Source organism: Vombatus ursinus, unplaced genomic scaffold, assembly GCF_900497805.2.
Source record: "Vombatus ursinus unplaced genomic scaffold, bare-nosed wombat genome assembly UNPS02014821.1, whole genome shotgun sequence".
Lineage (NCBI taxonomy): Eukaryota > Metazoa > Chordata > Mammalia > Diprotodontia > Vombatidae > Vombatus > Vombatus ursinus.
Window position 1 is genome coordinate 7831845 of NW_020954599.1, and position 27628 is coordinate 7859472.

The 27628-nt window shown below is 39.1% G+C and overlaps 1 pseudogene; it reads left to right on the forward strand.

Annotated features, from left to right (window-relative positions):
- The window catches only part of LOC114024378, a 36669-nt pseudogene extending 9350 nt beyond the window's left edge, over window positions 1-27319 (forward strand).
- The last annotated feature ends 309 nt before the right edge of the window (window positions 27320-27628 follow it).

Consider the following 27628-nt stretch of genomic DNA (forward strand, 5'->3'; position numbering starts at 1 on the left):
AAGAAGAAGAAGAAGAAGAAGAAGAAGAAGAAGAAGAAGAAGAAGAAGAAGAAGTGGGATCAGAAAGAGTTAATTCCTTTTGCCTCACCCTTAGTGTGATCAGAGGTACAATACCTACAGGAGCCCTTTGAGTTCTGCTCAATCCACACTTTGAGAGTGGCAATGAGTAATTATTCCTTCTCTGATTCCTGTGCTGCCAGCTTTGGTCAAGCTCCACTCCCTTGCAGGATTTAAATTTTGATGTCTCAACTGAAGAGAGGATTCATCCATCTCTTCTTGGTGAAGTCTCTTGACTTCTTTGGAACAGGGACCTTTTGTGTTTATTTCCCTTTTGGTTGTAATATGGGAAAGTTGAAAACCAAAGAACTTGGCTGCAGGGCATATGCATTTAGTCTATGAACCAAATACTTGCAAGTTTCTTAATAATGGGCATAATGTGGCAATATTGGCCAACTTGGAGTTTTTTGATCAGGGTAAAGTAAATTACCTTCAGAAATGTCTTGCTGAAGCCAGCAAGAAAGTTAAATACCCCAAATAGGATTTTTTTTTAATAAATGGCTACTCAAAACCACCAAGTGAAAAACCTTTAGTGACTTGGATTCCTTTAAAGAAAGCCTAGAAAGAATCATCCTGTCTTTTTGTTTATCTTGTTGTTTTGTTTATGACACAACTATGCTTGTGTCTTTGTAAAATGTAGCAAAACCTTTGTCTTGCAGCGTGTTTGTGTTGTTTGTAAATTCTGTTACTTTGAAAAATTTCTGAAAAGGGAAAATATAGCCAGCCAGAAAAACTACTAAAAGAGTTAAAATGCTGGGAAAAGAGTAATAACTTTCATACTTGAAGCAATTGAAATTAGGGCTCACAATGGACTAGTTTTGTTTTTTTTGGGGGGGAGGGGTTTGGGTTAGGCAATGGGGTTAAGTGACTTACCCAGGGTCACATAGCTATTAAGTGTTATGTGTCTGAGGCTGGATTTGAACTCAGGTCCTTCTGAATCCAAGGCCGGTGCTCTATCCACTGCGTTACCTCGCTGCCCCTTAACGGACTAGTTTTGGGAAGAGGGATTCACAAATCACCAAGGTTACCAAGAAAACATAAAAATCATGAAACAAGAGACCAAAGCAATACAATAACTATCTCCAATATTAACTAAGATAAAGTCTCCTTGTCACCTAGTAACCGATTTTCAATGTCCATTTAACCAGCACATTTTGAGTCCCTGTAACAAGACCACCCCTCTCTTTTCATGGTCAAAGAAGGGTTAACAAGAGGTGGCTATAAAGTTCAAGCCATATACCATTTTTTTCCTCTTCACTCTGGGATTACTTTCAAACTAGCTGCCTTCCTTCATTGCCCTAAAACAATTAAGTTTTCAGCCTTTGGGGGGGGGGGGGGAAATTATCTAAGTGCCATTTACTTTTATAGAATTTTATAGAACTTAATTCTTATTTTCCTTAAAACAAATTCTACCCAGTGGTAGCCCAAAACTCATTAAGATATTTCAGAAGGGAGTATGTTCCTAAAATTACCCAAAGTTCCAGGACTTTTCCCCTGGAGTCTTAAAATGATTAATCTCCAAACCTCCTTAATCTACTAAGATGTTTTTAGCAGTTCTACAAACTTTGATTATCTGACTTTATGCAACTCCAACATGGTGAAGGCTGAAGTGACAGGGAAAAAAGTGTGTTTTAGGCTTTTTCTTTTTCTCTTTTCTTATAATCTAATTTCTCAGAGAAAGCCTAAAGTTGGATTTAGTCTACTCAAGTAAAAACCCCAAAAATAGCAGCATACTGAATAATGATCAAGAAATCTAATGAAAATATATATAGCATATGACTTCATTAATTCCAGAACTACAGAAAAAGTTGGTCAGGGGTCCACAGGCAATAAGAAAGACCAAAAAAATACAATACAATACAATTAAAAAAAAATAAGGCAGAAGCCTCTTGCCATGACTGGAGATAGACCAGGGATAACTATAGCCTGAAAGGATATCAAATGTGAAGGGCAAAAAATAATAAGAACCGTACCACAGTTGTTTGGCAAATCTCATTGTGGACTTTGGAAGCAACTTGAAACAGCTGCAACCAGTATAGGCATAGCAGCACTAAGACACTGTAGTCCCAGGGGCTCCCATATCTGTAACAATGTATCCTCAGATGCCAATGAAGATCCAGCATTCTAAACCTTAAAGATTGAGGGGGTGCCTAAAAAATCTAGTGGCTTCCTTAGTGTAGACATATACCAAGGTGTAAAGGTCAGAAATAGGGTGAGACCAAGCAGTACTGACCACTCCGTCGAAAAGCACAAAAGATAGTGGCAGCTACCATTGGTGCAAAGCCCTAATTCATGAACTAAGTGTAGAGATGTGAGTAAATTGGAAGAAAAAAAGATATTGACTATTACAAATAATTACTATGGATAGAGAGATACCCCAAAATCCAATCTAGTAAAAGAGAGTAACTTCACAACAATGTAAGCATATATTCAAATAGAAAAAGTGGTTTTTTCACAAGCACAGCAGAAATATCTGGATGAAATGGAGTAAGAGATTAAGAAATTGAATATAATCTCTACAGGAAAGAATTGAAGGAGAATAGATAGCTTAGAACAAAAAGTGGTGAACCATACCCAAATAACTGATCACTGAAAATTAAAATAAGCAAAAAAACAACGATTTCATAAGAAAACAAGAAATATTAGAATAAAATAAAAAGATAAAAAAGAAGAAAATCTAAGAAGAAAATTTATCGAAAGCACCGACATGTAAAACAAGTCAATGGAAGACAATTTAAGAATAATCAGACTGTGTAAACCAGCTTGGACATGAAATTTCAGAAATCATAGTAACTGTCCATATCTATTTCAAGTGGAAAATAAAAGAATCTACTGATTGTCTTCTAGAAAAAAATTCCCAAAGCTTTCATGTCTAAGAAAAAATATTGTAAGTATCCAGAAAGAGTACCAGTACACAGGCACCCCAGTCAGGGTCATTCAGGACCTCCCTGGAAATTTCTACTATAAAGAAGAGATCTTAGCATACAGTATTCCAAAAGCAAAAGATTTAGACTTACAACTGAGAATAACAACCTACAAAGCTGAATATAATTCTCTAGGGAGAAAAGAGACATTGAATGAAATTGAGAATTCTTTTGAAGATAACTAATGAAAAGGTCAAGGCTAAATAGAAACTTTAAAATGAAAACACAAGAGTAAACTTAGAAAGGTAAATTTATATGATCAGTTGAAAGGGGATATACAGTGATACAAAAAAGGGGGAAAAATGGGGTCCCTACTCTATTTATGAAGGAAAAAGAAACAAATGTCATTTCAGGACCTTACTATCTTCAAATTATATTGTGGGAGTTTCCTAAAACAGAGGACTGGGTGGATTGAATCTGTTCTGAAAGTTTTAAAATGAGGAAAAAAAGAGGAGTATATGAGGACTTAACACTGTGCAGAAAGGTGGAAGTTGGTAGAACTTACTACTTCTTGTAACTGGAATATGTGAGAAAAGTGTGCAGGAAAAGGCAGAGTTGGGCATTCTCAAGATAAACCATGAACCTTCATTTTCTTTGAAATAGGCAAAGCAAGGTTGAACACACACTCAGGATTTGGTATAGAAATATATCCTGCTCAGTAGGAAGAGGAAGGAAAGGGAAGAGAGTTGACAAGGAAGACAATATGGAAAGAGAGTAGTCAAAATCAAAACAAACTTACATTTTGGAGGGTAGATCCTGAAGTGGAAGTAAAAAAAAAATAGAAAAAGTAAGAACCAGTAATTGAGGTGTGAGTGATCAGAAGAGAAAAGCAGATTGGAAGCAGGTTGCTTCAACTACAAACCATTCATGTCCATCATATTCCTTCCCTTTTGCCACCTTATTTTTTATAAAGAAGCCAAGGGCTTAGTGCTAAGATTTTTAACAGTAGAAGGACATGTGAAGGAGGAAAGCATATACAATTAGCAATTAAAACAGTTGATGTTAATAGTATGAACTCACCCATAAAATGGAGATATGTAAAAGAATGCTATAAAGAAGAAACCAATAGTTTGTTGTTTAGAAGATACACTTGAAGTAAAAGAATTCAGAGAGTAAAAATAAGGGAATTGAACTAAAGGTATTATGCTTCAAGTGAATTCAGAAGGGTAAGAGTAGAAGTAATGATCTCAGAGAAGCCAAGATTAAAACTAGATATCTTTAAGGATGATTAGACAGGGAAAATGCATTATGCTGAAAGGCATGAAAGACCAATATCAATAATACCTGCAAATATATTAGAAAAAATTATAATAGGGACCACAATGTATCATTTTGTAGAAACAAAGACCAACCACCACTACCACCACCCATTTCCTTCATCAGTCCTTGCATTCTAGAGCTGGGTGTATGGGGCAACGCTTGACCAATGTAGGTTCCCTTCTTTGTACAGGGGACTTTAGTTCATTGGCCAAATTTTCAAAATAAAAAAAATCAAAATTAGGGAGTCAATATTAAAAACTAATGCTGTAAAAACTAGAAAATCAAATTAGGAAGATAAAATTAGGGAGTAAAATTATCAAATTAAAAAGTCAAAATTAGAATGTAAAATTGAAAAAATAAGTAATCAAAATTAAAGATTCAAATTGCTTAAAAATTACCAAGTCAACCTGTCAAAATTTAGGAGTCAAAACTAGTGAGGCAAATTGTCAAAATTTAGAAGTCAGATTTTCAAATGAGCAAGTTAATATTAAAAGTCAAATTGTAAAAACTAGGGATTCAAAATTAGAAAGTCAAAATTAAAGAGGCAAATTGTCAAAATTAGGGATTAAAAGTTAAGGAATCTAAATGTTAAAAATAAGAAAAATTCAGGAGGCAAATTGTCAAAATTACCAACTTAAAATTAGGAAGTCAAAGATAGAAAGTCAAATTGTCAAAATTAAGAAGTAAAAATTAGGTATTCAATATCAGAAAGTCAAACTGTCAAACTTAGGCTCTCAAAATTTAAAAATTAGAGAATCAAAACATTAAAAATAAGGAAAGAATTAAGGAGTCAAATTGTCAAAATTAGAAAATCAAAATTAAGGAATCAAACTGTCAAAATAAGAAGTCAAGATTAGGAAACCAAATTGCTAAAATTAAATTAAAAATTACAAAGTCAAAGACCCAAAATATCTTTTATTTATGCGGGTTCTGTCTATCAACATCTTTGTATTATAAGTTAAAACTGATCAATTTAAAAATATTTATTAATTTATTTAAAAATAACAACATACATAAATAAATTTTTATGAAAAAAAACTGTATTTTCCAGAACAAAAAAAAAGTTTTACTGAGAAGAATGTCATTGTTTTGTATATTCTTTCAAATTTCACTTAGGTCAGGCTTAATGAAAGAAAAGTGGTTTCTCTTATCTTTCTGCAATCAATCTGCTGCAATACCTTGTCTTGAAATATATAAAGAAAATCCAACCTTCCACAGATGTAATTGGAAATGAGTATTTTAATAGGTAAATAATATTTAATATTATTATCAAAACATTTTTGCCCTGCCTTGGGAACCCCTTGGGAATATGGGCCACACTCTGTGAACTACTGAACTATGTTGTTGTCATTGTTGTTTAGTCATGTCTGACTCTTCATGACCCCATTTGAAGTTTTCTTGGCAAAGATACTAGAGTGGTTCACCATTTCCTTTTCCAGCTCATTTTACTAATGAGGAAACTGAGGCTTAAACAGGGTTAAGTGACTTGTCCAGAGTCACACAGCTAGTAAGTGTCTGAGGCTGAATTTGAACCTAGGTCTTCCTTACTCCAGATCCAGAGCATTATTCATTGTGCCACCCAGCTGCCCCTTCTGAACTACAAGAATGCCCTATCTAACTCCCTTGACAAGGGATCATCCAGCTTTTGCTTGAAGAAACCTAGCTGCTCTGAACATTCAAGTAGAGCCTACTAATTCTAACGATAGACAATAAGGGAGAAAGAGAAGTATCTGGACTTCTTTTAATTTAATTTTTTTCTTTTTAAAAAAAATTTTTATCATAAACTTAATCTTCAACAAACATGAATAGTTAAATATAGAAAGAAAAAAAAAGGATTACCTCACAGAAATCTCTCCTGCCTTACAGGAAAATAGAAAGGGAAGGGAATAAGAGAAGGGGGGGATAATAGAAGGGAGCGCAGATTAGAGGAGGGGGTATTCAGAATGCACACCATCTTGGGGTGGGGGAGGGGCGAGATGGGGAGTAAATTTGGAACTCAAAATCTTGTGGAAGTGAATGTTGAAAACTAAAAATAAATTTTTTAAAAAAAGGATTACCCATAAACTTCTTTACATGTACTTTTTTTAACTTAAAAAGTTCATTTACAATTAGTAGAAACATTTAACCTCTTAAAATAACACAACTGTTTAATTTTAGATGTTAAAAAAGTGAAATTTTGAAAGTTATTTAACAATGTGTTGCTTTTTTCATAAGCATTTTTAAAACATGTCTGAAAATAACTTCTTTCTTCTCCATTTTCAATGGCATCTTCCTTCACTAAGCCCGCCTTAACATATATTATAATGGGGGGAGTTGATTAGACTGAGAACCAGCTGATCTTCATTCATTACTTTTAGGAACTCTACACTCCTCATCTGAGCAAGGCCATGATGGCCATGACGACAGAGATAATGAGGACTCTGCAGAACTTTCTGGGAAAATACTGCAAACCACAGAGCAAGAAGATAAGTCCAGAGTCATCGGGGAAGATGAAGTTACTTTGACGTGCACAGTAGGAGTATAGAAGGAAGATTGTAGGTTACAGGGTGAGTGATAAGTAAATGATTAATCTTCACTGAGGGTTTTAGATAGCAAGGTATTTCCTAAAGCTGATTAAAAGGGTCTATTGGTTGTTTTCTAATGTTGAGATGAATCAGACATATTCATAACTAATATAGTATGTCTTGTAGAATTTTATACTCTAAGGATGTAGTATAGAACATACATGTCAGGTCTTTTTTCTATTCCACCAGTACCATCAGCAACATTTTTTTTTACAAATACAACTGCCCCAAATTTACAAATACATACCAGAAGGATGTGTGTCTATCCTGATTTTTTCAAAACTTCAGAGGAGATTCCTTCTAACCTTTCTTAGTAACCCACTGAAGTATCTTACAAAAGAAATCGCTATATCTGGAAGTAGGAAGGAATCTCAGAGGTCATTTTTATTCTAAGTTGGAAAATCCAACATCTCAAAAAGTAGTAACCCAGACTCTGAACAAAGACCTCCAGGGATGGGAAACTCACTCCCAAAGCAGCCCTGATGCACTCTGGAGAGCTCTGATTCTTACATCAAACCTAAATCTGCCTGTCTGCAGCTTCTACCTGTCACTGCCAGGTCTACTTTCTGGGCCCAAGCAGAACAAGCTTAATCCCTCTATCACACAAGAGCCATCTACCCTCCACCCTCCCCAGGCTCTCTCCAGGCCAAACATCCTCAGAATTCTCACCCAGGCTCAGGTGAAGGTTTGTCTGAAAACAAGACAGACTAAACAGTTTCTCCTGGCCTTCTCCCGTACCATTTTCTGAATGATTAAGATTATTTCTGCCCTCTGCTGAAAATGCTGAGAACTGCTCTGATATCTGTGATATTTCTAGGCTATTTGCCAAGAGGAAGTAAGTCATAAAAACACTAACAGCTCATGGAAACTGTCTTCCAATTGCAGATCAATTATACATTTTTGATAGATGATCCCTTTCTTTCCTACATAGGAAAGGGAAGGAAAGGGTCTCAGGGGGAAGGAGAACTACAGAGACTGGGAACCCTATTATTTTTTTCCCAAAGAGTAGTAACCTTGATCTTTAATTTATAACAAATCTGCTTTAGGGAATGGCTGCTGGCAGAAGCTAATGAAATTTTGACTTCACTAAGGGATTGATTATGCATCTCAATCAGAGCCCAGTATGGCTTGGGTTTTTAGGCTGAGTCTTTATCAAAAGTGGAAGACTTAAGATCAAAATGATAGATTGCTCATTTCCCTTTAAGCAGGCAGATCTTTCTCTTCTCCCCTCAAGTATTTTTTTCTCTTTAATAAACATTAGATTGAATTCTCAGACTTTCACTTTTTGGAAGAACAGTTGACTTCCATGCTTCTTCCAATGTAAGCCCCTAAATCTTTTCAAATGAAACAATGCACATCTCAGAAAGTGGGCTAATTGGTTAAAGGTTTCTGCATGTCGACCTTTTGTCAGGGGGTATAATTGCCTGTGAGAAATAAGCACAAGATACTGTATTATGACTGTTGCTATCAGCTCTTTGAAGAAGATGGATAATTACCTTGCAGGCGACCTGTTCCTAGAGAAGGCCATGCAGCTTGCTAAAAGGCATGCTAGTGCTCTCTGACTATGCAAGTGACTGGTAATGTGAAGAAGTTGCTAGCTATCCAGCACGATCTTACTGCAGCGAGGGATGACAATGGGAACAAGTCAGTAGAACCATACAGAGAGCAAAATGTTGGTGGAGGGGAGAAAGGGAAGGGAGTGGCCTTGGAGATGGCAAGGATCTCACCAAGTCGTCAAATGAGTATAGTGGGGGGGTGGCATTGTGAGACAGCTAGATAACAACTATAATAATAGCCAACATCATATAATGCTTTAAAGTTTGCTAAGCACCTTACAAATATTATGTCATTTTATCCTCACAACAACCTTGGGAGGTTTTATTACCCACATTTGATAGATGAGGAAACTGAGGCTGAGAGGTTAAGTGACTTGCCCAGGGTCACACAGCTAGTAAGTATCCAAGGCAGGATTTAAACTCAGGTCTTCCTGACTCCACGTTCAATGCTCCAGCATGGCTGTCTAGATATAAAAGGAAGGAAAAGAAGTCCAGGGGGCTCTGTCAAATCAGCCGCCTCACTCTTCCCTAGCTGGGATTGCTATCTTCATCATCCCTACACAGAAGTGTCTGAGATAGTGCAGCCTGCTGGGAAGGAGAACTGACATGGATTATATAGAGGTCTAGTCCTTGAAAAGTGTTGCGTCATATATTGTGCTGATTGTTGGCAGAGTGCTCACCAACCCAGACATTGCTTCCAAGCAAGTACCAGGAAGGAGGGGTGGTGAGGTCATCCATTTTATCCCAAGGTGGAAGAAGTATCTGGGTTCCTCAGATTTTTTTTAAAAAATGGTCCTTGGAGACAAGCCTTCAAACACTCTAGCTTCCAGTAACCCCTGAACAGATCCCTGGGGACAGAGACAGAGTTTCCTTTTCTAGAATTTTTCATCCTCAGGTCACCCACTTTTCTTCAGGTCATTCCTCTCTTTTCAGCTACTGCTTGCAATATCTTCAACTCCACTTTGTCCTCATAGGTTTCTTTTTTTTTCCCCCTTACCTATAAAAACATTTTTGCATCTAGCCACAAATTATTCTCCTTAGATAGCCAGAGTTTGCACTGAAACACTATTCAAAAGGCTACAGAGAAGTCATCAAGCTGATCTTCCTAAACTCCGGCAGTCTGACCATATCACTCTCCCCTCTCCTTTAGTAAACTGCAGTGACTCTCTATTACCTCCAAGACCAAATACAAAATCCTTTGTTTATGTTTACAGCCCTTCATAACCTTCCCAACACCCCCACCTTTCCAGTCGTCTTCCACATCACTTTTCTCCATGTACTCCATGATCTTTTGACATTAACCTGTTACACAAAATACATTCTCTTCTGACTCCATGCATTTTCACCGCCTGTGCCTCGTGCTTGGAATTCTCTCCCTGCTCATCTCTGCCTCCTGAATTCCCTGGCTTCCTTCAAGTCTCAGCTAAAATTTCACCTTCTACAAAAAGCTTTTCCCAATCCCACTTAATACTAGTGCCCTCTCTCTGTGATTATCCTCAGTTAACCCTTCAAATATCTTGTTTATACATAGTTATTTGAATATCATCTTCCCATTAGATTGTGAACAAGAACTATCGTTGGTCTTTTTTTGCATTCCCACAGCTTAGCACAGAGCTTGGCACATAGTAAGTGCTTAATAAATAAATGTTTATTAACTTAATAAGTAACTGTATTCTGTTGCAGTCACTGCTTTCTTTTATAATACCTTAATTAATTGTAGTAAGTCTGTTGGGGGTTTTTTCGTATTTAAATATTTCCCTTGGTTTGTACCTAGCTAGGATGTTTGATTCATGTCATAGTGATAGCATCCATCAATGATTCCTATGCACAGAGCTTTCCATTTCTGCTCTTACTGTCGTTTTAAATTTTGCCCCCATCATACCTGGCCAATCCCCATGAGCTCTATTCGGAAATGATCCAGAGAGTTCTTTCATCATGGTCCTCTGACAGGCTCAGAGGCCTGTAATGAACTATCACAAGCCAAGTGCTTTGACTAAAATCTACTGAAATCAGTTTCATCACTGAGATGTCTTTTTTTCCCTTAACTTTAGTGTGAAAACTGAAGTAGATCCTTAAAGCAACAATGTTTTCATCAGAGATCAATGTTTTCATCTCTTGCAGTGCAACCAAGAATATGGTATAACCACTGACCTTATTATTATACAGTACAATAGAATTCATACAACTTTTGTGTCTAATGCCACAATAAGTGTATACCAGAAAATATTTTTAGCACAAAATAATGTGTAATTCAAAGAGAAAACAATAAAGGAAGATACTCTTCTTTCCAGTGAACTTTTCAGGGGAACTACAGAGCTAATGAGATTATAATAAAAATCTTTATTAACTAAAAGTGACTACTAAAAATTTGAAAAGGTCTGCATGAAATAATGCTGATTGAAAAAATCAGAACTTGAGATCTTGTCTACAAACCGATTCCTATGAGATAAAAAAATATATTTTCACAATCATAAGAATTGGAAGGAATTTTAGAATTAGACAATTATTTCTTCACCATCAACATTTGGCATATACATTTATTTTTCATTATCCCATTAAATAAAGACAAATTTTAAAAAGAAAAAGAAATAGCTTCTGGAGAGTTACATGTGCTGTAGGAGCAGGGGAAGCCAGGCAATAAGGCATGTTTATGCATGTAGAGAGAGAACTTAGGAAACAGATGGCGAGTACCTGTTCTTACCTATACAACCAGTCTGACGGGATTTGAATGGACATCTAGAACAGCATCATCTAAATGTCCTAATGAATTGGGCTTCAGTGTGTATATGACAATACCTTGTGGTAGAAGAAAAGAGTGATAATAATTATCTTCTTCTTCCTCCTCCTCATCACCATCATCATTATCATTGTCACTAGGTTAGAAAGCTGGGGTCCAGTCAAAGAGAATGATATGTAATAACAGAAACAACAGATATCTTTTCTTGATAACACGGTTCATTTTCCTTAAGCTTTTTTCAATCTAATTAATAATTTATTACTAATAAATTAATAATTTCAAGCTTATTAATTAGGGTAATTAACAATCTGAATCCTGTGGCCATGAGTAATCACATGAATAACAAGGTAAAAAAAAAAAGAAAGAAAGAAATCACAACTCCTGACCATAGGGAAAGCCCCATAAGGAGAGAAAAGTACTTCTCTGAAATAGACATGGAAATTCTTTAGAAAGTTTTGGAAAGTATTATATGTTTAATGGGCCATATGCATAATGCCCTCCCCAAGTTTCAAGTGTTGATAGAAATCTTACAGCACAATTTCTCAACAGAGTCTAGCTCAGCTATGAAATAATTTTTGTAAAAATACCTTTCACTTAATACAACAGGTCTCTCCTTGCCAATGTTCGATCCCCAGTATAATTTATTTTCAAGTAGTAAGAAATAGGTCTGGGGGCAGCTACATGGTGCAGTGGATAGAGCAACGGCCCTGAAGTCAGGAGGACCTGAGTTCAAATCCGGCCTCAGACACATAACACTCACTAGCTGTGTGACTCTGGGCAAGTCACTTAACCCCATTGCCTAGCCAAAACAAAGCAAAATAATAATAATAATAAAATTTTTAAAAATTTTTAAAAAAAAGAAATAGGTCTGAATAAAATGGCCCTCGATTCAAAGTTAAACTGGGTGGATCTTTTCACTTCTTAGCTATAATCACTTCCTGCTATGTGGGACTTTGGAGGCAGCCAGCAGCTCTTTCTATTATTTTTTTGGTTAGTAGCTGTCTTTGCTTCTCAAAAAGGACTGAAATGACATCACTATGCTAAAGTCACTTGTGTCCACCTGCAGCTGATCAGACCAGTACAAGCTCAGAACATTCTACCACAGATCAGGCAGTGATAGTCCTTGTGAACATTGGGGGTGGATCCTCCAAATCTGCACATCTCATGTTCCTCTTGAGCTATTTCAATTCTGCTTTGTTCATAGAGGACAGCACCTTCTCTGATGAGGGCACACCATGCTGGGCAGTCCCGTGTCTGTGTCTCCCACGTCACACGATCAATTCCAAACTTCTTAGGAGACCTTGAAAGTGTCCTCGTATCGCTTCTTCTGACCACCATGTGAGCGCTTGCCCTGTGTGAGTTCTCTCTTATTACTTTGTAAGAAGCAGATGTCCTCTTAAAGCAGGGATTTTTCACCTGGACGACTTAACCATTCTTAACCATGAGCTTGTTTTTTAACATTTTGGTAACTAATTTCAATATAATACATTTCTTTTATCATCTTTTATGTTTTATTTTGTGCATTTTCAAAACAGAACTCTGAGGAGTCCCTAGGCTTCACCAGTTTATAGCCAACAAAAATCCTTGGATTAGTTGCTTGTCTATACCTAAGTAAGGAATCATGCCTTCACATAGTTAATCAGAAGTTTATTTAATAAATCTTGCACTTTAACATTTCTCCTCCAGGAAAATTAATATTTGGCATCACTGAGGACCTAGTAAATACACATTTATTTGTCTACTCTTTCCTTCTTCCTCCACCCTCTTAGCCCATGTTGGGTAGGTCATTATCACTGAATGGTATCAACGTCACCATAATCTGGACACTCAAAAAAGGGCACCAGGGACAAATGTCATCTTTCTCTTAGAGAACCTCTGATTGTTGCTTCTAGACCATTAAATATGAACCTATTAATTCATTAACTGCTTTTCCCCCCACTTACTGATTATTGTCATTATCTTTACATTCTAGCTTCTTACACTTAGTAATCATTCACCTTCATGCTGAATTGGTACAGCACCTTCTAGAAGTTTGGTTTCTGATGACATCATTAACTTGAAAAACAACCTCTACTAGGTAAGCAGAAATGTCAGTTTTTATTTTAAAAAAACTAATTTTTTAAATTTAAAGTTGGCTAAAGAAACTTCTCAAAATACAAGGTAATATAGAAACTTTCAGGCCCTAGGACATGGGCCATATTAGGCCCTTGAATAAATTTTCATCCAACAAATTACTGATTACATGTTCCTTCCACTTATCCCTATAAATAGTTACAAAAATGTGGCATAGCTTTGAAAAGTCTTTAGTGCTAATATCTTTAAAATCCTCTATATCATGAAAAAGAATCTTTTTATTTCTGGATGAGCCATTATGCTCATAACAATAGTGACACAATTAACTTTTAACATTGTGGTATGAAAGGATATGGACAGTTAGGTGGCACAGTGGATAAAATGCTGGCCCTGGAGTCAGGTAGAGTCCTCTTTGTGAGTTCAAATCTGGCTTCAGATACTTACTAGCTGTGTGACCCTGAGTAAGTCACTTTACCCTGCTTGCCTCAGCTTCTTCATCTGTCAAATGAGCTGGAGAAGGAAATGACAAAACTACTCCAGTATCTTTGCCAAGAAAACCCCAAATGGGGTCACAAAGAGTTAGACATGACTGAAAAAAGGACTGAACAACAACAACAATGAAAAGATAAACGAAAGAATCCACGTTTGGGTGTTTTTTTTAAATTTTGGAATACTGGAAAGGGAAATATGTTAAAATATAATAGGTCTTACATAAACTGTGTCACAACTTTAATAAGATCAGAAAAAGATCCTCTACATACTAAGTCAAACCACTCTAGACTCACAACCTTTAGGTAAGGCAGGCACTGACCATTTGTTCTTCCTGCTTCCACTATGTGTTTAGGAAAGAAAGGAGAAGAAAATTTAAGAGTCACCAATACGTAAGAAGCCTAAAATATATTGAGGGGAAAAAAACTACTTTTATGGAAAGTCCAGGATAAAGTACACAAAGGATTAAAAATATTTCGGGCTCTAAAAAGAATGCTTCAAACCATAACTAACTGACAAAAGCAGATGATTTCAGGAGAAAAGATGTGTTTCAAAAAGTGCTCACAAGATATTTAATACCCTATAAATTATGTGGACCTTCAAAGAAACTGAGGAATACCTTACAAGGGTTTCCAAAACCAAAAGTTTTTAAATATATCCAGAGGATGACACCAGCTGGAGAATTAGTGGATCCACTTCGACCACATTGCAAAATGGACCTACTTTGAACAATCTGTTATTCTGTTAATATGGTTGCTCCCTCCACTCACACAGAACAAAACACCACCCACCCCTAACTAATCAGGAGATTCAAGCTTGTGAACTCACCGAGCTACATCCGCGAACACACTTAAGGGTGCTCAGAAGGACTGGATCATTTAGTCTACTTAGCAAGTCAAGTGAAAACACTCTTTCCATCAGCCCCCTTGGTTTACTCTTCCTGCTTCCTTGCCAGCAAAGGAGAGGAGAGGATGGGTAAAGAACAACAAGGCTTCATAGATGCAGGTCTATTTTTTTTCCTCCATAGTACCTCCCGATTGAGGTGGCTTGGTGTCCTGGATAGAGAGCTGGCCTGGGAGCCCTGGATAGAAAGTTGACCTGGGAGTCAAGAAGACCTGAGGTCAAGTCCTATCTCTGACACATACCAGTCAGATATTTGGATAATTCTGTGACCTTGGATAATTCACTAGTGACCTAGGACAAGTGCCCTTGGTATCCCTCTGAAACTATGTATGGCATAGATTATGCCCCATAGGTTTACTTTAGGGAGAAAAGCTGACTCCTCCCTGGCCAGCTGCTCTCGGTTATTTGCAATGATATGGTCTCAGAATTGCAGCAAAGGGGCCAACAACCTGCATTGGTTGGGGGAGTTTCCTCACTTGGCAATGCCTTATACCAATAACACTGCAAGTCCTGTCTCTGATTCTATCACTTTACAAGTTAACATGTTAGGACTTACCTAATACTCCTGATTTGTCTTTTGGTTCACAAATTCACAGTTGAAGCCTGACTTCAGTATTTGTTCCCTTGTTTAGTGACTCCTTGTGACCTGGGGACCATAGTATGCTAGTGATGTTCATGAAGTATTCTTAGCAAAGATACAGGAGTGATTTACCATTTCCTTCTCCCATAGATTAAGGCAAACAGAGATTAAGTGATTTACCTAGTAAGTGTCCATTGCCAAATCTGAACTGCAGACCCAGTGCTCTATCCACTGCGCCACCTAGCCTCAACTTCAGTATTATGACTGATAAAACAAATCAACTTCACTTCATTTAATAGTTATCTAGTAACCAAATTTGATGGGAATATGTATGCTTAATTCTTTCAGTAGCATGGGGGTAGGGGGAAGGGCAGGTGCACCAGGTTGCTGTTACATTTTTTAATCTTAATTTTCTCAAAATACATTTCCCTAAATTACAGACTAATTAAGGCATTATTCTTCTCTATCACCACCAAGAAATCCTTTTCTCATTTTTTTCTGTAATTAAGATTTATAACACTGACATTTTAAAATTTGTAGGTCATTTTTTTTAACACGGCCAATCAGTCAGCAAGCATTTATTAAGTACCTACTATATGCCAGGCACTGTGCTAAGCCAAGGAGTGAATTTGTTTTGTTTGACTATGCATATATATTATAAGGACTTGTTTTCCACTCATTGTTGGGAGAGAGGGACTAGAAGGAGAAAAAAAAGTTAATTTAAAAATATACAATTTAATTTTAATAAAATCTATAAGTCAAGAAAACAAGAGATATACTCACTGAAGGAGATTTTTTGAGAGAGTCAACTAACTCCCAGTTATTTTGGGGAACAAATATAAATAATTGGAATTTAGAGTGTAGATTATAGGATGGAAGAAATTCTGGGTTCTTAGAAGTTATACCGGGGTATCTCAGTCTTGATAAGTTGGAAGGGTGTCGAATTTTCAGGAAGAACTGGCAAAAACAAAGTAAAAGGCATTGATAAAACTTACCGGGGGGGGGGGGAAGAATCAAAAGCCCAAGATGGTTTGAATAACTTCTTTATGAAAACAGTGTCAACAATAGCTTTTCCTCCACATTCAATTCTGCATCCTCCACACTGATAGTGGCTTCATTTCCCCCAGTTCATTACCTTAGATTTCTCTCTCTCTGTCTCTGTCTCTCTCTGTGTCTGTCTGTCTGTCTTCTCTGTCTGTCTCTCTGTCTTTGTCTCTCTGTCTTTGTCTCTTTGTCTCTGTTTCTCTGTCTCTCTGTCTCTGTCTGTCTCTCTCTTTCTCTGTGTCGCTCTGTCTCTCTTTCTCTCTTTCTCTTTCTCTCTCTCTCTCTCTCTCTCGACTTTGGCTCTGGCAAAGCAGAGCAAACAGTGATGCAGCTATTGAACATGGCTTAGAAAGAGACCATACTGATACAAGGAACTATGGACACAAAAGAAGGCTCCCTTTACTCACTCTTTCTCTCTTTTGGTGGACAGCATTTTAGGACGATGCCTACATGTTCTGCATAACCTATGATAGAACCACCCCCCTTCACACTGCTGCTGGACAAGGGTCCCCAAAGCTAGCAGCTCTCCTTAAAGCAGCAGGTGAAATTAGCAGGGACTGAGGGGAGGGTTGTAGAAAATATCAGGCTTCAAATGCAGGCATCGATTAGGGCTGAACGAGGATAGACATCCATCTCTATATGATACAGATCTCGAGATGCTGCAGTTAGATATACTTGGAACTTCCATAAACTAAATCCCATTGTAATGAACTATTTATTGATTTATTATTATTATTTATTATTTATTGTAATGAACTAACTATTTAGGAGAACTTTAGATAAGCATTTCACAAGGCCTCCCATCTTGATCAGTTGTTTTGAAAAAGGTGGATTTGAGTGTACTAGTTATTCATAAAATGGGATCTGCTTGTATTTGTACATGAGAGACAAGTCTGGGAAGCATCAGAGATCCAGATTAGGAAAAACCTTCCCTATGTGATACTGCTAACGCTGCTACTTTGCAAGGAAAGAAAAAATAGGTGCCCACATTCATGATTTCATTCCCCTACATAGACCATGATGCTGTTTGTCCTTAGAAATAGGAAAATAAGCTTGGATAAGGTTATATCTTGGCTGAAGTTTATGCCTTAAACCCAGCAGGACTTCCCTCAAAGAACATTCTGACCACCCAAAAAAAGGGCAGGCCTCTACTATTAGCTCCTTGGAAGAAAGGTGTTAAAATTTTTAATGATTAAGTTGAGGGTTTTTGTTTCTCCTTTTAATCAGGAAATGCTTCCCAAAGCAGTAATAGCAGTGTCCTGCCTCTCTCCCTTCCCCTCGTGAAAATGAACCCTGTCTCCAGCAAGTGGCTGTGCTCAGAGCACAGGGACTGGTTTTTGCTTTTCCTGGTGTCTCTAGCAGCTGGCACAGTGCCTGGCACATATGAAGTCCAACTGTATTTGGTACGGGCTAATACATGAGTATTGACTATTGACTGGTTTATGATGTATTCATCAATAAGAGGTCTCAAAAGACTTATTACTTTGTCTTTAAGGGGCATCTTTACAAAGAAATTTTACATCCTTACAATAAATGTTTCTCATGAGTCTTTATAACACTCCAATGAAGCAAGCGTGCAGATGAAAAAAGTGGGGTGCAGGGCCTTTAAGTCCCAAATTTGTGAAGCCAATCAAGCTCAGATTTCCCAATTCTATCCACTAAATTTCTGTGCCTGAATTTCTTCAGGTTTGCAAATGGATAATTCAACAAGTGTTTAGTAAGGACTTCTTTCATGCACTGTGTGAGTACTAGAGATACAGACATTCTGAATATAGCGCTTATTCCCTCCTAAGGTGATAATGATCCGAGGAAGACTTAGATAAAAAATGATACCTAGTTACCTACATGAATACTGGGAAATAATGTCTTAACACGGGCAAAATACATTGAGCATCTGTAGGAAGAAGTCATATGCATGGCAAGATATTCCAAAGTTACAACTGGTCCTTGGGTTGTTCCCTTGGACTCTAGGCCATGAGCTTCCTCCAGACTAAACACTTTTTGACTACCTTTGAGAAGTCATTCCATCTCCAATTCCTAAATTGGATTAGGTACAGTCTTACCTGAAGGGAAGAGAATCAACTACACCTCTCAGGTGGAGTTTTCTCATCTGACTCTAGGATGTTACGCTGTTACCTTTTTATTGACCGTCAGAACTCACCAGCTCAAGAAAGGACCTCATGTTCCAACGCTACCAATTATAGCCCCAGTTTTTAAAAAAGTACAAAGATTCAACACCTAGAAGATGGAGGTTAAGTAAATACGTGCTATTTAGTCATTGATACATAACATAACCAAGCTGATTGGTTTTTTTTCTGTTAGCCAATTGACCAGACTTCAGATACAGCCAATTTCATATTCAATTCAAAATTAAAGCAATGTTAAGGAAATAGTCTCACTTTTTTAGGCAGCAGCTAGTTTTATTTGTTAAAAATCATACACATAACTGCCTCTGACTTCCACCATATTTTGCCAGCAGAGATACGACCACCAAAAATACCTGGAAAATAAAGTAATAATGATACTAGTTAGCATTTATATAGCACTTTAACATTTGTAAAGGACTTGACAAATATTATCTCATTTGATACTCACAACAACCCTGGAAGGTGAGTTTTATTATTATCTCATTTTACAAATGAAGAAAATGAGGTACCTGGCAATTAAGTGATTTGTCCAGGGTTACACAGCTAATAGGTGTCTGGGGCTGAATTTAAACTCAGGTCTTCAGGGGCAGCTAGGTGGTACAGTGAACAGAGTACTAGCCCTGGAGTCAGGAAGACCTGAGTTCATATCTGACCTCAGACACTTATGAGCTGTGTGACCCTGGGCAAGTCACTTAACCCCGATTATCTCTAAAAAAAGAAAAGAAAAATAAACTCAGGTCTTCCTGACTCCTAATCCAGCTTGATATATATTACTATACATTACTCCTCAGGTGCGAATCCTCTTTTGGAGAACTTTGAACTTCATTTGACTTGGATGATGCTTGGGGACAGGATGGAGAAGATGAGGGAATAATTCCTGGGACCATCCCTCTGCATATGGTGGCCAACTCCCAGGTGAGGGGTCTCCCTAGCTTATTGATCTGGCTGAGGTAGAGAAAGAAACTGCTGACAGGGCAAAGAATAGAAAATGTGTCAGGAAGCCCATGGTGTTCTCCTGGTTTCTTATTCTTTGAACGCTGTGCTCTCATTTTTTTTTTTTTTTTGAGAAATCCTGCTTCTAAAGATATGTCATAACCCTGAAAAGCCTCTGTTGCCTTAACTCAGACCATTTAGATTCTGGATATTAAAGGTGGTTCTGTGTTAAGAATTGGGAGAGTAGAAAGGGTCTGGGAAGGAGGAAGAAAACAGTACGAAGGGAGACTGAGCCACATCTGAACCGCCCCGCCATTGGCATCTTGACTTTGCAGTTTGGCATGAAGCTTGTGGTTTGTTCAGCTGAGTATTAAACAGCAACGTGCAGTCTTTTTAGGATTGCAGCAGGAATAAATAGAATTACAGAAGTTAGAGCCTTTGCTCATAGTACTGGAGGAGAAAGGCCACTTGGGAGATGCGTTAAGTTCTCTGGTCTGGCCCAGCGAAGGGGGCCAAGAGGAAGGAGAGGGCCAACAGGAAGACTTCTGGCATAGCAAAAGCTCTGTGAGTCTAACCAGGTTTCTGAATCCAATTCAACTATCTATTAAGTGTCTATTATATACAGAGCACTATATGGAGCTTACAGTATAGGGGGGTGATACTGTACGCACACACACACACACACACACACACACACACACGCACACACACAGTAGAAGAATGCTCATCTCACCTTCAACACTCTCCATCTTGATGTCATAAATGATCCCTAGCAGAGACACCGCATATTTTTCCTTTGAAGTGTGGTTTCTCATGGCTCTGGGCTCTGTGGTGAAGTCATCTGAGAAAGTGACCCATTTCAGTGTCCCATTTCCGTCCAGAGTAAACAGGGCACAGCAGGACCAACCACAAGGCCAGAACCACACTGGAGCATTGCCCCATTTGGAGACGCCCAGTCCTCCTTCCTGTATCCTATCTTTATCAAGTTAGTTATGTTGTTTTGTGACCCATATAACATTAAAATGAATGGTTATGGCACCATTAACATAGAATTCCTACATATTTCCTTAACTTTCCTTACAAACAGGCAGCTGCTTATGTCCTGTGATTTCAGGGGGATACCAAAAACAATCCCTCAGTCAATCCTCCAAACATGACCCTCAACTTCTTACAGCTGCTTAAAATTCACCATTATGTTTTTTTTTTTACTTTGGCTTAAGCTTTTCCTAGTTATCTTAAGATGATAACCTTAATTTTTTCAGCATTTCTGCCTTAATACTAGAGTTTGAAAGGCAACTTAGCATGGTGGATGGAGAGCAGAACTTGGAGTCAGGAAGACCTGAATTCAAGTCATGCCTGTCACAGCAAGTTTTAGTACGGAAGCTCAGAAAGCATGAGGACCCTAGGAGGACCCCCAAGGGTTGGGGGAAGGCGCCCTGAAGGGAGACAAAGGCTTGCTTCACAGTGTGCAATAGGTTCCTAGGCACCTCCCAGAGAAGAGGCAGTAGGACTCCCCTGGCCCATACACAGATGACTGATCAGCCCGCTCTGGCCTGGCTTCCAGCTCAGACATTTGCCAACTGGGCCCAGGCAGCCTCCACCTTCACACCGGCTGGTTTTCTGAGAGCAGGAACTCCTGGGCCATCAGCATCCCCAGACACCATCATTGCTTCAGGCACTGGTCAAGCAAATGGGCTGCTTTCATGACAGTAGCTTTTGGTCCATTTTGCTGTCCCGGCACTTGCAGATCAGTAAGAAAGTCTTCCCAGGAACTAGGAGATACATAAAGAACCTAGCACTCATTTCATCACAAAGACTGAACTGACAAATCCTTTCCTACTAGCTAGCTTTAATAGGGAAGGTGAAGAAAGCACGGGCCTGTGAGCTTGAGGTGCTGGGAATCTCCAAGACACTCTCGTTAATAGGTAACACTTCCCTCTCTTCTTCCCAACAGGTCTGTGCCATATTCAATGGAAAGCCGTACCAGTCAGAGTCAACATCCAGTGACTTACTGGCTTGTCATAGAATACAAATCTCTCCTCTTAATGATAATTTAAAATGCAAATCATTGCGTGATTTTAGAAAAAAAAAAGTTTCATGCTGTGTCAAGCACAAGTTCTCATTTTGGGTTTGAAGATCCTGGAGGCACGAGGAAGGAGAATGCCCAGTTTTAACCTACTAAAAGACATATTAATTTTGCTCAGCAGGGCACCGACTGATCCTCAAATAAAGCAGTCTGATTGCTTCCACTGTGAGATGATGAGACAACAATGCTGTCATGAACCATCGGTTATTAACCCATTCTGCCTCTCTTGCGGCTTCATCCCCTTCAGGAGATATGAAGCAGCTGAATGAAGATGCAAAGTTGCAGCTTTATAAGTTACTAGAAATGCCTGATCCAGACAAAAACTGGTCCACCCTGCTGCAGAAATTAGGTCTGGTGATACTTAACGACGCCATCTGGCTGAATCCTGCTCCTTCCAAAACTTTAATGGACAACTATGAGGTGATGCCCCATTTTAAGCATTTGCTCATTGGCGTTTGGCCTTGGCTGTCTTCAGCCATCCTTAGTCAGGAGGTAGAGCTCCCTCCACCTGCCCTCACTCCCATATCTCAGAGGAAGAAAGGCACTTCTTGTGCCCAGGATACCTTCGTGACCTAGTCATTCCTAACTGGAAATAGTACAGTCACCTCCTCTGAAAAGGCTGTTCTCAAGCACACTGGGGTTTTCCAGGGCCTCTAGGAAAACAATATACAGATGATGAACACAATGATATTAGCTCTCATAGTTAGCATTAAGAATCTGCAAAGTACTTCACATATGTTATCTCCTTTGATTCTCCCAACAACCTCGTGAGGGCAGGTGCTAATATTATCCCCATTTTATGGGTGAGGAAACTGAGTCTGACAGAGGTTTAATGACTTGCCCACCGAGGTCACAAAGCTAGTGAGAGTCTGAGACAGGATTCAAACAAATTTAGATCTTCCTGACTCCAAGTCCAGTGCCCTATCCACTGTTTTTCTGGCTAGTTTTCTCTGGCTGCTGTAGAAAAAAATACTGAACTACTAAGTATTCTCTGGAAAGGTTTTTTGGTTTTTTTGGAGGTGGGAAAGGATCTGTATATTTGTAATAACATCTATTTAGAAATCAAAAATTATAAAGCCTCAGTGCAGCTGTCCAATTAGGAAGAGATTTCCCATATTGTCAGCCATTCTTTTTTGGATTACAGTGTAGTCTTTACCCTATTTCTCTTGAGTCTTTAAGGTCTCAGAGATGGGCTGAAAAGGAGAACAAACAAAATGAAAATATTTCTACTCTTAGGAAACCCAGCGCTCACTTTGGCTAAATAAGATTCCTTCCCCTTTGACTATGTCTTAGATGTTGCCAGAAGTGCCTGGGCCATATGTCTCAAATATCTCCATCTGTCTGCACTGGGTCATGATAAGCTGACAGATTCACTCCCAGAGTCTTCTTTTTGACCAGCTTTTTAGCCAGTGTTACATTCTGACCACAACCTAGACTGAGGTCTTTGCAGAATGATGCAAACCACCCTAATTAGCAGGGTTCATTAGAACTAGATGGTGGTGAAAGTCTGGAATATGAGCGCTTGGAGTGCTCTTAATAATGAAATAAGGCTGGGTCTCATGCGTGTCCCTGCACGAAAGGAGGCAGTAGCTCTAGAAAGACACATGCATGCCACCTTCTAAGCCCCTGGGTTACTAAGATGATAGTCTGAAGATCTAAAAGTCTCTTTGTAAATTTGAGAAGTTGTCCTGGTTCGGTCCCTGCTTCCCAACAAGCATTTGACTTTCCACCCTTAGAACCCTCTGAGGAAGGAAGAGGCAGAGATGGGGGGGGGGGGGGCAGAGACAATAGAGGGTTAAAGGAAAGATAGAAAAAGAAAGGGAGTGTAGAAGGAGAGAGACAAAGGATAGAGGAAGAGAGAAGAGAGCAGCTCCCAATACTCCTCTCAGCTCAGCACCCTTGCTCAACTGAATAAGTGAGTTGGAATATAAACAACACGCCCATTCTTGCCCAGTGGAATATGTCCTTGATGCCAGAGGGTGGTATGGACAATGAGAGGTGTGGACAGCGAGAGGTGGGTTCCGATGAAGCCTATGGTCCTGCTGAGGACTCTGTTTCTAAGAATTCAGAGTGTGGCTTGATACAGACTGTAGAAACAACATGGGGATGAAGTCATTTGTCTTTCTTTTGAAAAATCAGTCCCCAGCTGCAGTTTTTCAATAACTGTACCCTTCACTTACGCAGGGAAACCCTCCAAGCTCCACTCGATGTGGAGGTTTCACTGTCTCAGCATTTCTTTTTCTGTGCTCACTATAAACAGCCTCCTTGATTTCCTGAGTGGTCTTCAAGAGATGAAACAGGAAAATGAATTCTTTTCAGGAAGGATACATTTTCTTCATCACTCTACTCTGATGATTTACATCTGATCAGTGGTGGTTCTGTCCCTCCAGTGTGTGGGGTGACAGTGGCAAGAGGGAGGGAGGCTGTGGGGGAGAGAGAGGGCATTGAAACTTGCAGCCAAATGGGGAAAGATTCGTACTTTGTTCTTGTTTAACAGAATTGTAGTGTTTCTCACAAAGAAATGCTGTTTTTAACTCTTCTGTCTCATAGGTCTCTGGAGGAATGACAATTAACAATGCCTTCCGGCTGAGTCCTGCCCCTTCCAAAACTCTAATGGACAACTATGAGGTGATGTCCCATTTTAAGCATTTGTTCATTGGCCAGCCATGTTTGTCAAGGTCTCTGGAGGAATGACAAGGGAATTGGTAGATGCCCTGAGACGTGGGCTACACCGAAGCAATTGAAGTCATCCGGAAGGCCTTTGATGCCTCATTAAATCCATCTGGAATCAAAGATCAGACTACGTATGAAGCAGATATATTCTCTGCCCCCATCACCCTTCTCCATAAGACAGCAACTAGGTATGAGAATGATTACAAACTTGAAATGCTGTGTCTTAGGAGGATGTGGGGGATGATTTTCAGTCTATGTATTCCTATGTGAATGGCTGGCAAGACCTCCCCCTGCTCCCCGACCCTGGACTTCCTAAATTAGTCATTCTTAACCTTTGTGTCACAGGGCAGATATCCCCACCCTTTGTTGGTGTTTAATCAATTATTCATGTCCGACTCTTCATGACTCCATCTGGGGTTTTCTTGGCAATGATACTGGAGTAGTTTGCCATTTTCTTCTCCAGCTTATTTGACAGATGAGGAAACCAAGGCAAACAGGGTTAAGTGATTTGCCCAGGGTCACACGGCAAGTAAGTGTCTGAGGCCAGATTTGAACTCAGGTCCTTCTGACTCCAGGGCCAGCACTGTATCCACTGCACCACCTAGATGCTCTATTGCACCCTAGAGGCCCAGAATTACGAAACTCAAAGACTTGAGGGCTCAACTAATCCAGCCCTTTCATTTTATAGAGGAAGGAAATTAGTGGTCGGACCAAGACCAGAGTTCCAGTTCTCTGGCTTCTGGCTCAGTTTTCTTCCTATGCCCTGGTGTGCATTGGACAGATTGTATAATGGTGACACTTCTCCATTGCCACTGCCAGTAGGGCTGGCAAGCAAAAGATCTTTAGCTCCTGCAAGCAGGAACTCTAGGAGCAGCCAGCTTGAATGCCCCCAAAGTTTTCAGATTAATGAAGAAGCAGCTGTTTGAACCACTGCAATTCTAATGGCAAGAGTAGATCAAGGGGCCTAGTTGTACCTTGAATGCCTTGGGACTCCCTTTCTCAGAATAAATTAGTGGGATTACAAATGAAACAGATTTTATTGAGATAAAGGTGTAATTCTCTTTCCCATCCAAGTTCACACCCTCCCCCTTCCATCTTGCAATCTATCCATGTTGGTCTGTAGACCCCAGTTAAGAATCTCTCCCTAGATGCAAGATTGCATTTCACTATGAGGTTTCCAGGGCTGGGTACTACTCACTTCTAGAATGGCACCTCCAGATAAAAGGGGCAGGAATCAGGAAGTGTTTTAATGATGGAACCCCCAGGGAGGTTGTTCTTTGAGAATGAAATGAGCCACGTTCCCTGTGCCTCTGGGGTACCTTAAATTTAAACTGGCTCAGTAGTAATCACAGCAATAAAAGTAGCCTTGTCTGGATTAACAGACAAAACCAGCAGGGCATCTATCATCTACTTAGTTTTCTATTCAGATATGATTGAAAGTAGGCCAGTTGTATGTGTGCCCCTTTTGCTGGGTGAGAGCAGTTGTCTTGGACTACCAGCATTGTGCTGATCTATCCTAATAAAATTAAGAAAATGCAATATAATGGGTGAAATGCATAATAAGCTTTATTTATTTTGGGTTATTTCCTCGAGTAGACGTCAGACATGCCACCAGAATTTTCACAAATCTAACACCATTTGATAGAGTTTGAATATATTTGGTCACCTAAGGCCTAGGTTTCTTTAGAATATTCAGTAACTCATGGAAACTGTTCACACTCCTACAGAGGTCTCCCACTAAGAAGAAATTTGGCTTAATTTTTCCACAATGGTCTCATTAAAATAAAAAAAATCATCCTATATTTTATCAAATGGACAGCTAGCTGGCACAGCATGTATAGTGCAAAGTCTGAAATTAGGAAGACTACTCATCTTCCTGAGGTTCAAATCTGGTCTTAGAACACTTACTAGCTGTGTGACCCTGGGCAAGTCACTTAACCTTGCTTGCCTCAGTTCCTCATCTGTAAAATGAGCTGGAGAAGGAAATGACAAACCACTCCAGTATCTTTGCAAATAAAACCCCAAATGAGGTTACAAAGAGTTGGAACATGACTGAAATGATTAAAGAACAATAAAATATTTTATCAAAATAGTTTAAAGACAGAAAATAGTGTTGAATGCTTGGTATGTAGAACACTCAATAAAAGGTCTAGGGTTACACACATATAACCTATATCGAATTGCTTGCCTTTTTAATGAGGGTGGGTAGGGAGACAGGAAGGGAGAGAATTTGGAACTTAAAGTTTTAAAAACGAATGTTAAAAATTGTTTTTACATGCAACTGGGAAATAAGATATATAGGCAATGGGGTATAGAAATCTATCCTGTCCTACAGGAAAATACAAGGGGAAGGGAATAAGAGAAGGAGGGGGGAGTGATAGAAGGGAGGGCAGATTGGGGGACTGAGTATTCAGAATGCACACCATCTTGGGGTGGGGGGAGGGGAGAGGGGGGGAGAAAATTTGGAACTCAAAATCTTATGGAAGTGAATGTTGAAAACTAAAAATAAATTAAGTAATAAAAAGTCTAGTGATATGGTTCCTCTTCCATTCTGTCCATTGAGCCACCTTGTACCAGGTGATCAAGTACTTGCTTAGCCATTGACCATCCATCCCATGTCCATCATAAAAGAGACTGGGAAAAAGATTTTATTATATTAATTGCATCAGCTTCACATACAATGAATATGAAATTAATGTCTCCTTTGAATCTCAGAACCAGTCCTGTGCCTCTGCCCAGGAGAAATCCAACACAGGAAGTCCCCTCTACTCTTCTCTTCTTATTTCAATTTCGTTGCAATTAAGAGAAACAGAGTATGTTTACTAGGAAGTCGTTTCTGCTCTTTAAAGCTCTTCAAGGTGAGGACTTCGTCCCATTTATGTACTGTCCTTTACGTGGCATACTGCTTTGTCATCGGCACACTTGGTCAACGTTTCCTCGGTTTCATTAGATGTGTGATGGGGGAAAGTGAAAGTTGGGAGACAGGTGGTGGCAGAAATAAAGAAGGGAGTTCAATGTCAATTGTGCAGGCCTGGTGATGTTTAATAACTCCTTGCAAGTATAGGCCACACAAGAGTTGTCCAGCACTAAACAACTATGCTCCATCCTCCCTCCTCAGGCGAATTTGTAAACTCAAAGACAACGAAAGTGTCTGTCACAGTGAGTTGGAGACCTCCTTCCATAAATAAACTCACTTTATGGCTGAGTCTTTCACCAGCCCCCACCCATCGGTAACACTCAACAAAATGCCTCTTGACTATGGTCAGGAAGCATCAATCAAAGGCAAAGTTTAACAAAACTGTTGAGGATTTACAGCTCAGGGTGGAAAGGAAAATCCTGAAATCCCATTTCACCATTCAAAGGAAAGGAAGTTCAAGGTGCTCAGAGGAAGCAAACTGGTTTGAACTATTCTGGATTAAAACCAGAATCTTCAACTTCTTCTTACTTCTTAAACTAATTTTAGTTTGGTTCATTTACAAGATATATATAGTACCCAGAACCCAGGGTCAGGGTGGTACCTTCTTTAGGGGAATGGGTCTTACCAAACCCTTTTGGCTGCCAATGAACTCAAGTGCTTTCTGTTTTTGTTCCTGTTGTGTCTA